Here is a 13,067-nt window from a genome sequence, read left to right as displayed (position 1 = left end):
GATGTATATTAACCCCTGCCAGATTCCTGAAAAAAGCGGGAGAAAAGTCAGCCGAGAAGGGGGCGGAGCCTATCTCCTCAGCACACTGGCGCCATTTTCCCTCACAGCTCCGCTGGAAGGACGTCTCCCTGACTCTCCCCTGCAGTCCTGCACTACAGAAAAGGGTAAAACAAGAGGGGGGGGCACTAATTAGGCGCAGTATAATATAAACAGCAGCTATAAGGGGAAAAACACTCTGTATAGTGTTATCCCAACATATATATAGCGCTCTGGTGTGTGCTGGCATACTCTCCCTCTGTCTCCCCAAAGGGCTAGTGGGGTCCTGTCCTCTATCAGAGCATTCCCTGTGTGTGCTGTGTGTCGGTACGACTGTGTCGACATGTATGAGGAGGAAAATTATGTGGAGGCGGAGCAATTGCCTATAATGGAGATGTCACCCCCTAGGGAGTCGACACCTGAGTGGATGGGCTTATGGAAGGAATTACGTGAAAGTGTCAGCTCTTTACAAAAGACGGTTGATGACATGAGACAGCCGGCTACTCAGCTTGTGCCTGTCCAGGCGTCTCAAAGACCATCAGGGGCTCTAAAACGCCCGCTACCTCAGATGGCAGATACAGACGCCGACACGGATACTGACTCCAGTGTCGACGATGAAGAGACGAATGTGACTTCCAGTAGGGCCACACGTTACATGATTGAGGCAATGAAAAATGTTTTACACATTTCTGATAGTACAAGTACCACTAAAAAGGGTATTATGTTTGGTGAGAAAAAACTACCTGTAGTTTTTCCTGCATCTGAGGAATTAAATGAAGTGTGTGATGAAGCGTGGGTTTCTCCCGATAAAAAACTGATAATTCCTAAAAGGTTATTGGCATCATACCCCTTCCCGCCAGAGGATAGGGCACGTTGGGAAACACCTCCTAGGGTGGATAAAGCGCTCACACGCTTGTCTAAACAGGTGGCACTACCGTCTCCTGATACGGCCGCCCTTAAGGAACCTGCTGACAGAAAGCAGGAGAATATCCTAAAATGTATATACACTCACACGGTTGTTATACTGCGACCAGCAATCGCCTCAGCCTGGATGTGCAGTGCTGGGGTGGCTTTGTCGGATTCCCTGACTGAAAATATTGATACCCTGGATAGGGACAGTATATTACTGACCATAGAGCATTTAAAAGATGCATTTTTATATATGCGTGATGCACAGAGGGATATTTGCCGACTGGCATCAAGAGTAAGTGCGCTGTCCATATCTGCCAGAAGAGGGTTATGGACGCGGCAGTGGTCAGGTGATGCTGATTCCAAAAGGCATATGGAAGTATTGCCTTATAAAGGGGAGGAGTTATTTGGGGTAGGTCTATCGGACCTAGTGTCCACGGCAACTGCTGGGAAATCCACATTTTTACCCCAGGTAGCCTCTCAACATAAGAAGACGCCGTATTATCAGGCGCAGTCCTTTCGGCCCCATAAGGGCAAGCGGGCAAAAGGCTCCTCATTTCTGCCCCATGGCAGAGGGAGAGGAAAAAGGCTGCAGCAAACAGCCAGTTCCCAGGAACAGAAGCCCTCTCCCGCTTCTGCCAAGTCCTCAGCATGACGCTGGGGCTCTACAAGCGGACTCGGGCACGGTGGGGGCCCGTCTCAAGAATTTCAGCGCGCAGTGGGCTCACTCACTAGTGGACCCCTGGATCCTTCAGGTGGTATCTCAGGGGTACAAATTGGAATTCGAGACGTCTCCCCCCCCGCCGTTTCCTAAAGTCTGCCTTACCGACGTCTCCCTCCGACAGGGAGGCGGTATTGGAAGCCATTCACAAGCTGTATTCTCAGCAGGTGATAATCAAGGTACCCCTCCTGCAAGAGGGAAAGGGGTATTATTCCACGCTGTTTGTGGTTCCGAAGCCGGATGGCTCGGTGAGACCTATTTTAAATCTAAAATCTTTGAACACTTACATACAGAGGTTCAAATTCAAGATGGAGTCACTCAGAGCGGTGATCGCGAACCTGGAAGAAGGGGATTATATGGTGTCTCTGGACATCAAGGATGCTTACCTCCATGTCCCAATTTACCCTTCTCACCAAGGGTACCTCAGGTTTGTGGTACAGAACTGCCACTATCAGTTTCAGACGCTGCCGTTTGGATTGTCCACGGCGCCCCGGGTCTTTACCAAAGTAATGGCCGAAATGATGATACTCCTTCGAAGGAAAGGAGTTTTAATTATCCCTTACTTGGACGATCTCCTGATAAGGGCAAGATCCGAGGAACAGTTGGTAGTCGGAGTAGCACTATCTCAAGTAGTGCTGCGGCAGCACGGTTGGATTCTCAATATCCCAAAATCGCAGCTGATCCCGACGACACGTCTTCTATTCCTAGGGATGATCCTGGACACAGTCCAGAAAAAGGTGTTTCTCCCGGAAGAGAAAGCCAGAGAGTTATCCGAGCTAGTCAGAAACCTCCTAAAACCAGGCCAAGTATCAGTGCATCAATGCACAAGGGTCCTGGGAAAAATGGTGGCTTCCTACGAAGCAATCCCATTCGGCAGATTCCACGCAAGAACATTCCAGTGGGACCTGCTGGACAAATGGTCCGGATCGCATCTTCAGATGCATCGGCGGATAACCCTGTCCCCAAGGACAAGGGTGTCTCTCCTGTGGTGGTTGCAGAGTGCTCATCTTCTAGAGGGCCGCAGATTCGGCATTCAGGACTGGGTCCTGGTGACCACAGATGCCAGCCTGCGAGGCTGGGGAGCAGTCACACAGGGAAGAAACTTCCAGGGCTTGTGGTCAAGCCTGGAGACATCACTTCACATAAATATCCTGGAGTTAAGAGCCATTTACAATGCTCTGAGCCAAGCAAGACCTCTGCTTCAAGGTCAGCCGGTGCTGATCCAGTCGGACAACATCACGGCAGTCGCCCACGTAAACAGACAGGGTGGCACAAGAAGCAGGAGGGCAATGGCAGAAGCTGCAAGGATTCTTCGCTGGGCGGAAAATCATGTGATAGCACTGTCAGCAGTGTTCATTCCGGGAGTGGACAACTGGGAAGCAGACTTCCTCAGCAGGCACGACCTCCACCCGGGAGAGTGGGGACTTCATCCAGAAGTCTTCCACATGATTGTAAACCGTTGGGAAAAACCAAAGGTGGACATGATGGCGTCCCGCCTCAACAAAAAAACTGGACAAGTATTGCGCCAGGTCAAGGGACCCTCAAGCAATAGCGGTGGACGCTCTAGTAACACCGTGGGTGTACCAGTCAGTGTATGTATTCCCTCCTCTGCCTCCCATACCCAAGGTGCTGAGGATTATACGGCGGGGAGGAGTAAGAACTATTCTCGTGGCTCCGGATTGGCCAAGAAGGACTTGGTACCCGGAACTTCAAGAAATGCTCACAGAGGACCCGTGGCCTCTACCTCTGAGAAGGGACCTGCTCCAGCAGGGACCCTGTCTGTTCCAAGAATTACCGCGGCTGCGTTTGACGGCATGGCGGTTGAACGCCGGATCCTAAAGGAAAAAGGCATTCCAGACGAAGTCATCCCTACTTTGATAAAAGCCAGAAAGGATGTAACCGCAAAGCATTATCACCGCATCTGGCGGAAATATGTTGCGTGGTGCGAGGCCAAAAAGGCCCCGACGGAGGAATTTCAACTGGGTCGATTCCTGCATTTCCTGCAAGCAGGAGTGTCTATGGGCCTAAAATTAGGATCCATTAAGGTCCAGATTTCGGCCCTGTCGATTTTCTTTCAGAGAGAACTGGCTTCAGTGCCTGAAGTCCAGACGTTTGTTAAGGGAGTGCTACATATACAGCCTCCTTTTGTGCCTCCAGTGGCACCCTGGGATCTGAATGTTGTTTTGGGTTTCCTAAAATCACATTGGTTTGAACCACTCAACACTGTGGACTTAAAATATCTCACATGGAAAGTGGTAATGCTGTTGGCCCTGGCTTCAGCCAGGCGTGTGTCAGAATTGGCGGCTTTATCCTGTAAAAGCCCTTACCTGATTTTTCATACGGACAGGGCAGAATTGAGGACTCGTCCTCAATTTCTCCCAAAGGTGGTTTCAGCGTTTCATCTGAACCAGCCTATTGTGGTACCTGCGGCTACTAAGGACTTGGAGGACTCCAAGTTGCTGGACGTTGTCAGGGCCCTGAAAATATGTTTCCAGGACGGCTGGAGTCAGAAAATCTGACTCGCTATTTATCCTGTACGCACCCAACAAGCTGGGTGCTCCTGCTTCTAAGCAGACTATTGCTCGCTGGATTTGTAGTACAATTCAGCTTGCGCATTCTGTGGCAGGCCTGCCACAGCCAAAATCTGTAAAAGCCCATTCCACAAGGAAGGTGGGCTCATCTTGGGCGGCTGCCCGAGGGGTCTCGGCTTTACAACTTTGCCGAGCTGCTACTTGGTCAGGGTCAAATACTTTTGTGAAATTTTACAAATTTGACACTCTGGCTGAGGAGGACCTGGAGTTTTCTCACTCGGTGCTGCAGAGTCATCCGCACTCTCCCGCCCGTTTGGGAGCTTTGGTATAATCCCCATGGTCCTTACGGAGTTCCCAGCATCCACTAGGACGTCAGAGAAAATAAGAATTTACTTACCGATAATTCTATTTCTCGTAGTCCGTAGTGGATGCTGGGCGCCCATCCCAAGTGCGGATTATCTGCAATACTTGTACATAGTTATTGTTAACAAATCGGGTTATTGTTGTTGTGAGCCATCTATCCAGAGGCTCCTCTGTTATCATGCTGTTAACTGGGTTCATATCACAAGTTGTACGGTGTGATTGGTGTGGCTGGTATGAGTCTTACCCGGGATTCAAAATCCTTCCTTATTGTGTACGCTCGTCCGGGCACAGTATCCTAACTGAGGCTTGGAGGGGGGTCGTGGGGGGAGGAGCCAGTGCACACCAGGTAGTCCTAAAGCTTTTCTTTTGTGCCCAGTCTCCTGCGGAGCCGCTGTTCCCCATGGTCCTTACGGAGTTCCCAGCATCCACTACGGACTACGAGAAATAGAATTATCAGTAAGTAAATTCATACATATATATATATATATATATATATATATATATACACACACACACACACACACACACACACACACACACACACACACACACACACACACACACACCAAGCAATCAGAAAAAGGACACAGCGGCCACAAGTTCGGTCTAATCAACGTTTCGATAATTTAATATCGTCTTCAGGATAACCAGAGTGAATACAAGACAACATTTAAATACACTCACCACCCCGTGTGTGTCCACGCCATCGCTGCGGGCGCCGGGTCATCGGACGACAGCAACTTGCGCCGCGCACTTCCTGTGCGCCCGGACGCTCGAGCGGTTGCCTGGAGACCAAAACAATCATGTGACATAAACAAACAGTGGAAGGCATTGCAGGGGCATACAGGTCCGCTAGAATCATCAATTGGGAGATACAGCAAATATGTCTAAGCCTATACATGCTGAAAGCTTAATCGCCATAAGTATCAATACGAGCATATGTGACTTATTGAGAGAAGACACACAGCTCCCAGGTACATTGGGCGTAGATAGCAATATAAACGTGTTCCTCATATATATATACAAATTCACATATTATACAGCATAGACGGTGATAATACGCTAATCCCCCAAACTAAAACTAATAAAGAAACATCCTGTTGCTGAACAAAACACCTAGACCTAAATATATATAGAGCAAGATATTATAGGCACAAATAGCTTCACAAGAAGCAATTCAGCGGGAGGTTCTCATTTAACCCTTTTGGGTTATTTTTTTATTAGTACTGGAGTTTTCCCTGTGTGTGTGTGTGTGTGTGTGTGTGTATGTATATGTATGTATATGTGTATGTATGTATGTATATATATATATATATATATATATATATATATATATATATATATATATATATATATATATATATATATATATATATATACACACACACACTTTATTTTCCAATAATAAGAATATATCTGCACAATGATGCTGCTGTTATAAATAGTATAGTCACCTGGATTTTTACAGAATCTCAGATATATATCGGTGGTAGCGTGCAATATAAAAATATATAGAAATAAGGAGATCCGCGTGAGATTAATCTATTTAAGATAAATCAAAAGGCAATTAAGAATTGATTAATGCACAAGCTGGTTATACTCATGGGGTTTATAAAAACCACAGGCATATAGAACTTTCTGTGTAAAGTGTCCAAAATGAGCTGGATTGCAGCATATTGTAATAAAGAGTAATTACTGTTTCCACATGTATAGTCCAAAGCAGTAAAGGTGATGCAATAGCCGCTGAGGTGAAGGGTTTGGGACTGTGTTACCTGGGGGCCCGGATCCCGGCGGCGGTCAGCATTCCAACACTGGGACCCCGGCCGCGGGGAGCACGCACAATGAAGCCCCTTGCGGGTTCGGCGGCAAGCTGCGCTCGCCACATGTTCTATTCCCATTCTGACTGTTGTGGACACCCACGAGTGGGAATAGTCCCTTTTTAGTCTGGATTTTCAGGGTTCGGGATGCAGGCGGAGGTTTTGTGACCGGCGGTCTCCTGACATCCTAGGTGGAGAATTTCACTGCAGCTCTGTGCAGTCCCTTCAGGGTGTTTGGTAAATCCCGCGGTAGATGATATTTGGCAGGGCTTCTGTGGAGCTGGGAAGCTTTTTGTTATGAGGAAATGAAAGTCCAGTGGTAGAAGGTGATCACCGTGAATGGAGTACAGATCCAAGCTCAGAAGGTCCCCAGCCTAACGCGTTTCTCTGTGCTAGACAGCTTCATCAGAGGCTTTCGATTTTTTTATATTGCTCTTATTTGTGCTGTTACCGGGGTTGATTATCTAAAATAAAACAGGAAGGCGACTCCTAGCGCAGTATATTCCAGCGGACACCAATAATAGACGGTCCTCGTGTGATTTGCTTGGTTTCGGACCAAAATTTTTAATTTAAAAAAATTCAATAAAAAAAAAAAATGCTTATTTGAGTAAAAATAGGGTATCCTCCCAGTCGGTAGTAATAGCCAAAGTCCAATAAGGAATATATATAAAAATAAATGTATAAGGCGCTAGTGCAACCATAAAGAAAGAATGTACAACTTGGACGACAAAAAAAATAAAAATAACAATGCAAAAATATTTTACGTAATAAAACATATATAGAATAATATAATAAAAATAAACCACACAATAGGATGGTGATATACTTACAAAAAAACAAGGCTTCATAGCAGCTGTATTTCTCTTACGTCCTAGAGGATGCTGGGGTCCATATTAGTACCATGGGGTATAGACAGGTCCACCAGGAGCCATTGGCACTTTAAGAGTTTGAGAGTGTGGGCTGGCTCCTCCCTCTATGGCCCTCCTACCAGACTCTGTTTAGAAAATGTGCCCGGAGGAGCCGGTCGCAGCTAGGGGAGCTCTACAGAGCTTTCTTAGAAAAAGTTTATTTTAGAGTTTATTTTTTTTTACAGGAGGCTGTTGGCAACAGCCTCCCTGCAGCGAGGGACTGAGGGGGGGAGCAGTGTCTGCCCTGCGGGGTCTGAGCCACTGTCTCTGCTGACTGTACATTGAGCTCCAGAGGGGACAGATTGCACCCCGCCACAGGGGAACGCTCACCCTAGCAGCCGGCCGCCACCCCCTTGCAGAGCTGAAGTGTGGCGAGTGAGTCACTGTCCCCCCTCACAAGCGGGGGGGTCAGTGTGAAGATGGCGGCTCAAGGGTAGGAGCACAGTATTAACTGCGCTCCCGGACGGCTCAGCGGTACGGCGCTGTGAGGGGCGCCCTGAGCCAGCGCCTGACCCTACACTGACCAAATCAAGCCTGTCGGGGTCTGCGGATCTCAGCCAGCAAAAAATCCTCAGGCCAGTATAATCTCAGAAGAGCGGGAAGACAGCGCCATTAAGGAGGCGGAACTTCTCAGCGCGGACCCAGCAGCGTTCAGCACCATTTTTCTGCCTGCAGCACACTGCCAGTGGAAGAACAGGTCCCTCCAGAGCACCTCCAGCTATCTGTACAGTACCAGGGGGTTGTAGAAGGAAGGGGAGGCTGTGTAAAGACTGTCACCTATTAAGGGACACAGTCAGCGCTGGTTTAGGGTTTCCCTATACCTATAATAGCGCTGTGTGTGGGTTGGCTCCAATCTCTGTGTCTCTCTGCCATTCTTGGGGGGAAACTCTGTCTGCCCAGTACCCTGTGTGTATGTGGGGTGATTGGTGTGTATTTGCAAACATGTCTACAGACTGTTTCATATGCTGCAGAGGATTTATCTTCCCAGGAAGATCCCATCCCATGTAATCAGGATTGCACTGTTGTAGCGCAGATCCCAGCTAGAGAACCGGAATGGTTAGCCTCTCTTAGGGGGACTATTTCTCAGATTTCAGATAGGGTTGCTAGCTAGAACTGAGCATGCAACTCTGGTACTGCAATCCTGTATGGTGGTATGGTCTGATACTGCTTCCTCCGGGGTCCCCTGCGGTACAGTCTCACACGTGCACTTGCCAAGATTATGCAGGAGGACACGGACACCGATTCTGACACTGCAGACGGGGATGGAGATGTGTCGAGGGGGACGGCATCACTTGCTAAGGGGGTGCAGTTGATGATTGAAGCCGTAAGGGATGTGTTACACATTACTGACACAACTCCCTGAGCAGGTTGAGGAGGCCTTTTTCACGGACGGTAAAAAGCCCCCCCCTCACTTTCCCAGCATCTAAGGAATAAAACGCTATCTTTGAAAAAGCCTGGGAAAATCCGGAGAAAAAATTCCAGATCCCTAAGAGGGTCTTGGTTGCTTTTCCCTTCCCAGAAGAATATAGAAAAGTGTGAGTCTCCGCCGGTTGTCGACGCCTCTGTCTCCAGGCTGTCCAAACAGGTGGCATTACCAGTCCCAGTATATACCGCGTTGAAGGACCCGGCAGATCGCAAGGTGGAAGCTATGCTAAAATCCATTTACACAGCTTCAGGGTTTATACTGCGGCCTACTATAGCCTGTGCTTGGATTTCTAAAGCTATTGCCAGGTGGTCAATCACTCTGCAGGAGAAATCGACTACGATGGATAAAGGCGACGTTGATTTAGTTTTACGTAATATTCATGATTCTGCAGGGTTCCTGGTAGATTCCATAAAGGACCTGGGTTCCATGGCTGCAGGGATCTCCTCCATGTCCGTCTCGGCTCGCAGGGGTCTCTGGCTGCGCCATTGGTCTGCAGACGCGGAATCCAGGAAGAGTGTGGAGGGCCTACTTTATACAGGTCAGGCTCTCTTTGGGGAGGCGCTGGATGCGTGGATGGCCATGGCTACAGCGGGTAAGTCTCCTTTTCTCCCCTCAGCTGCGCTGGCTATGAAGAAGCCTTTTACACCAGCCACGTCACAGTCCAGTGAGGCCTAGAAAGAACAAGCCTTCGAACACCTTCTTCAGAGGTGGTCGTGCTAAAGGAAAGAAGCCTGCTCCCGCTGGCTCCCAGAACCAGAAGCCTGCTTCTGATGCCCTAAAGTCCTCCGCATTACGGTGGTCAGCTAGGCCTGGAGGAAGGTCAGGTGGGGGCAAGACTCTGGCATTTCAGCCACGTCTGGGTGTCATCTGGCCTGGACACCTGGGTACTGGATATAGTGTCCAGAGGGTACAGGCTGGAGTTTCAAGATCTCCCACCTCACTGTTTCTTCACGTCGGGCTCGCCAGCTCTGCTGGCAGACAGAACAATTCTTCTGGAAGCTATCCAAAAATTGGTGGTGTCCAGGGTCATTGTTCCAGTTCCACCTCATCAGTGGAACAAAGGTTACTATTCGAACCTTTTCGTGGTACCAAAGCCGGATGGTTCGGTACTGCCAATTCTGAACTTAAAATCTTTGAACCCCTACCTCAGGGAGTTCAAATTCAAGATGGAGTCTCTGAGAGCTGTCATCTCAGGTCTGACGGAGATGGAGTTCCTGGTGTCCCTGCACATCAAGGATGCGTACCTCCATATTCCCATCTGGTCTCCGCATCAGGCATATCTCAGGTTTGCACCTTTGGACGATCACTATCAGTTTCAGGCGCTGCCGTTTGGCCTCTCCACAGCACCGAGGGTCTTCACCAAGGTGATGGCGGACATGATGGTTCTCCGGCGCAAGCAAGGGGTGAACAGAATTCCGTATCTGGACGATCTCCTGATCAAGGCGTCGTCCAGGGAGAAGTTGTTGCGATCCATTGCTCTCACGACACATCTGCTCAAGGAGCACGGTTGGATCCTGAACCTTCCAAAGTCTCAAGAAAGCATTGGTGATTCAATCAATGGTCCGGGATGTCTTAAAGCCTACCCGGGTCTCTGTTCACCAGTGCATCCGCCTTCTGAGGAAGATGGTCGCCTCCTACGAGGCTCTACAATACGGAAGGTTTCATGCGCGATCCTTTCAGCTGGATCTCTTGGACCAGTGGTCGGGATCTCACCTACACATGCACCAGAGAATACGTCTGTCACCGAAAGCCAGGATTTTGCTCCTCTGGCAGCTACTATTACCACACCTTCTGGAAGGCCGAAGGTTCGGCGTTCAGGACTGAATCCTTCTAACCACAGATGCAAGTCTAAGAGGTTGGGGAGCAGTCGCTCAGGGGGAAACCTTCCAAGGACGGTGGTTGGATCAAGAATCCCTTCTCCCGATAAACATTCTGGAGCTAAGAGCCGTGTGCAACGGCCTTCTAAAAGCAGTACACCTTCTACAGGATCGGGCAGTTCAGGTGCAGTCGGACAATGTGACCACAGTGGCCTACATAAACCGACAAGGCGGAACGAAGAGCAGGGCTGCCATGTCAGAGGTGTCCAGAATCCTCCTCTGGGCAGAAAGGCACGCGGTGGCGATGTCAGCGATCTTCATTCCGGGAGTAGACAACTGGGAAGCAGACTTCCTCAGCAGACACGATCTCCATCCAGGAGAGTGGGGCCTCCATCCGGAGGTGTTCGAGGAAGTAACCGGTTGGTGGGGGGTTCCTCACATAGACATGATGGCCTCCCGCCTCAACAAGAAGCTGCGGAGGTACTGTTCCAGGTCGAGAGACCCTCAGGCAGTGGCAGTGGATGCACTGGTAACACAGTGTGTGTTCACGTCGGTGTACGTGTTCCCTCCACTTCCTCTGATACCAAAAGTTCTTCAACTGGTAAGAAGAACAAAGGTTCTGGCAATCCTCATTGCTCCGGACTGGCCAATGAGGGCTTTGGTACGCGGATCTACTGGATCTTCTGCTGGAAGATCCAAGGCCTTTACCTCTTCGGGAGGATCCGTTTATCAAGACTTACCACGGCTACGTTTGACGGCATGGCGGTTGAACGCCAAATCTTAGTTCTGAAGGGTATTCCGAGTGAGGTAATTCCTACCCTGATACAGCCTGGGAAGGGGGTAATGACTAAACATTACCATCACATTTGGAAAAAATATGTTTCTTGCTGTGAGTCCAAGAAGTTTCCTGCGGTGGAGTTTCAACTTGGACGTTTTCTCCTTTTCCTGCAAGCAGGGGTAGATATGGGACTGAGATTGGGCTCCATCAAAGTCCAGATCTCTGCTTTGTCCATCTTCTTCCAAAAACAATTGTCTGTCCTCCCTGAGGTTCAGACCTTTTTGAAAGGGGTTCTGCACATCCAGCCTCCCTTTGTGGCGCCAACGGCTCCCTGGGATCTTGATGTGGTGTTGTAGTTCCTGCAGTCGGATTGATTTGAGCCTCCACAGGAGGCTGAACTCAAATTTCTCACGTGGAAGGCGGTCACTTTGTTGGCCTTGGCTTCTGCACGACGCGTGTCGGAATTGGGGGCTTTGTCTTGTAAAAGTCCCTATCTGCTCTTCCATGAAGACAGGGCGGAACTTAGGACTCGTCCACAGTTCCTGCCTAAGGTTGTATCGGCTTTCCATATCAACCAACCTATTGTGGTGCCAGTGGCTACTGACTCCTCAATTGCTTCAAAGGCCTTGGATGTTGTGAGGGCTTTGAAGATTTATGTGAAGATGACGGCTCGTCATAGGAAAAGTGACTCTCTGTTTGTCCTCTGATCCCAAAAAATTGGGTGTCCTGCTTCTAAGCAGTCGATTTCACGCTGGATCAGGTTCACTATCCAGCATGCTTATTCCACGGCAGGTTTGCCATGTCCAAGATCTGTAAAGGCCCACTCTACTCGTAAAGTGCGCTCTTCCTGGGCGGTTGTCCGGGGTGTCTCGTCTGTACAACTCTGCCGAGCAGCTACTTGGTCGGCGTCGAACACGTTTGCCAAGTTTTACATGTTTGACACTTTGGCCTCTGATGACCTCGAGTTTGGTCAAGCAATTTTGCAGGAGCCTCTGCGCTCTCCCTCCCGTACTGGGAGCTTTGGTACACCCCCATGGTACTAATATGGACCCCAGCATCCTCTAGGACGTAAGAGAAAATAGGATTTTGGTTATCTACCGGTAAATCCTTTTCTCGTAGTCTGTAGAGGATGCTAGGCGCCCGCCCAGCGCTGCGTTTTCCTGCATTGGTTTTATAGTTCAGTACTGCCTGGTTACTAGGTAAGTTCTGCGTTATTTACTGTTTCAGCTGTTGCTGAGTTGTTCCGGCATGTTAGCCAGATTTGCCTGTTGTGTGAGCTGGTATGAATCTCGCCACTATCTGTGTAATTCTTTCTCTCGAAGTATGTAGTCTCCTCGGGCACAGTTTCTAGACTGAGTCTTGTAGGAAGTGCATAGAGGTAGGAGCCAGCCCACACTATTAAACTCTTAAAGTTCCAATGGCTCCTGGTGGACCCGTCTATACCTCATGGTACTAATATGGACCCCAGCATCCTCTACGGACTACGAGAAAAGGATTTACGGTAGGTAACCAAAATCCTATTATTAGAGCAGAGTTTACCAACATCTGGCATTACATCCAGGTTTCAAGGTTAACCAAGCTTGAGTCCAGGGGATAAATTTACTAAAGCTTCTAAAAATGAAAAGTGGTGATGTTGCCCATAGCAAGCAGTCAGATTCTGTCTCTCATTTCTCTGTTGCATCCTAGAAGATGATAGAATCTGATACCCCCAGATGGGTAAATCAAATATGCCGAGGTACTAATTAAGTCATCTGTGCTGAA

General features: G+C 48.9%; 1 protein-coding gene across 2 annotated transcripts in view; it reads left to right on the top strand.

Annotated features, from left to right (window-relative positions):
• Window positions 1-13,067, top strand: part of PAK1 (p21 (RAC1) activated kinase 1) — a 102,580-nt gene that overhangs the window by 21,632 nt on the left and 67,881 nt on the right. The gene's annotated exons all lie outside the window — the stretch shown is intronic.

This window comes from Pseudophryne corroboree, chromosome 2 (assembly GCF_028390025.1).
Source record: "Pseudophryne corroboree isolate aPseCor3 chromosome 2, aPseCor3.hap2, whole genome shotgun sequence".
NCBI lineage: Eukaryota > Metazoa > Chordata > Amphibia > Anura > Myobatrachidae > Pseudophryne > Pseudophryne corroboree.
The sequence above is the reverse complement of the archived record's forward strand: the minus strand, read 5'-3'. Positions and strand labels throughout refer to the sequence as shown.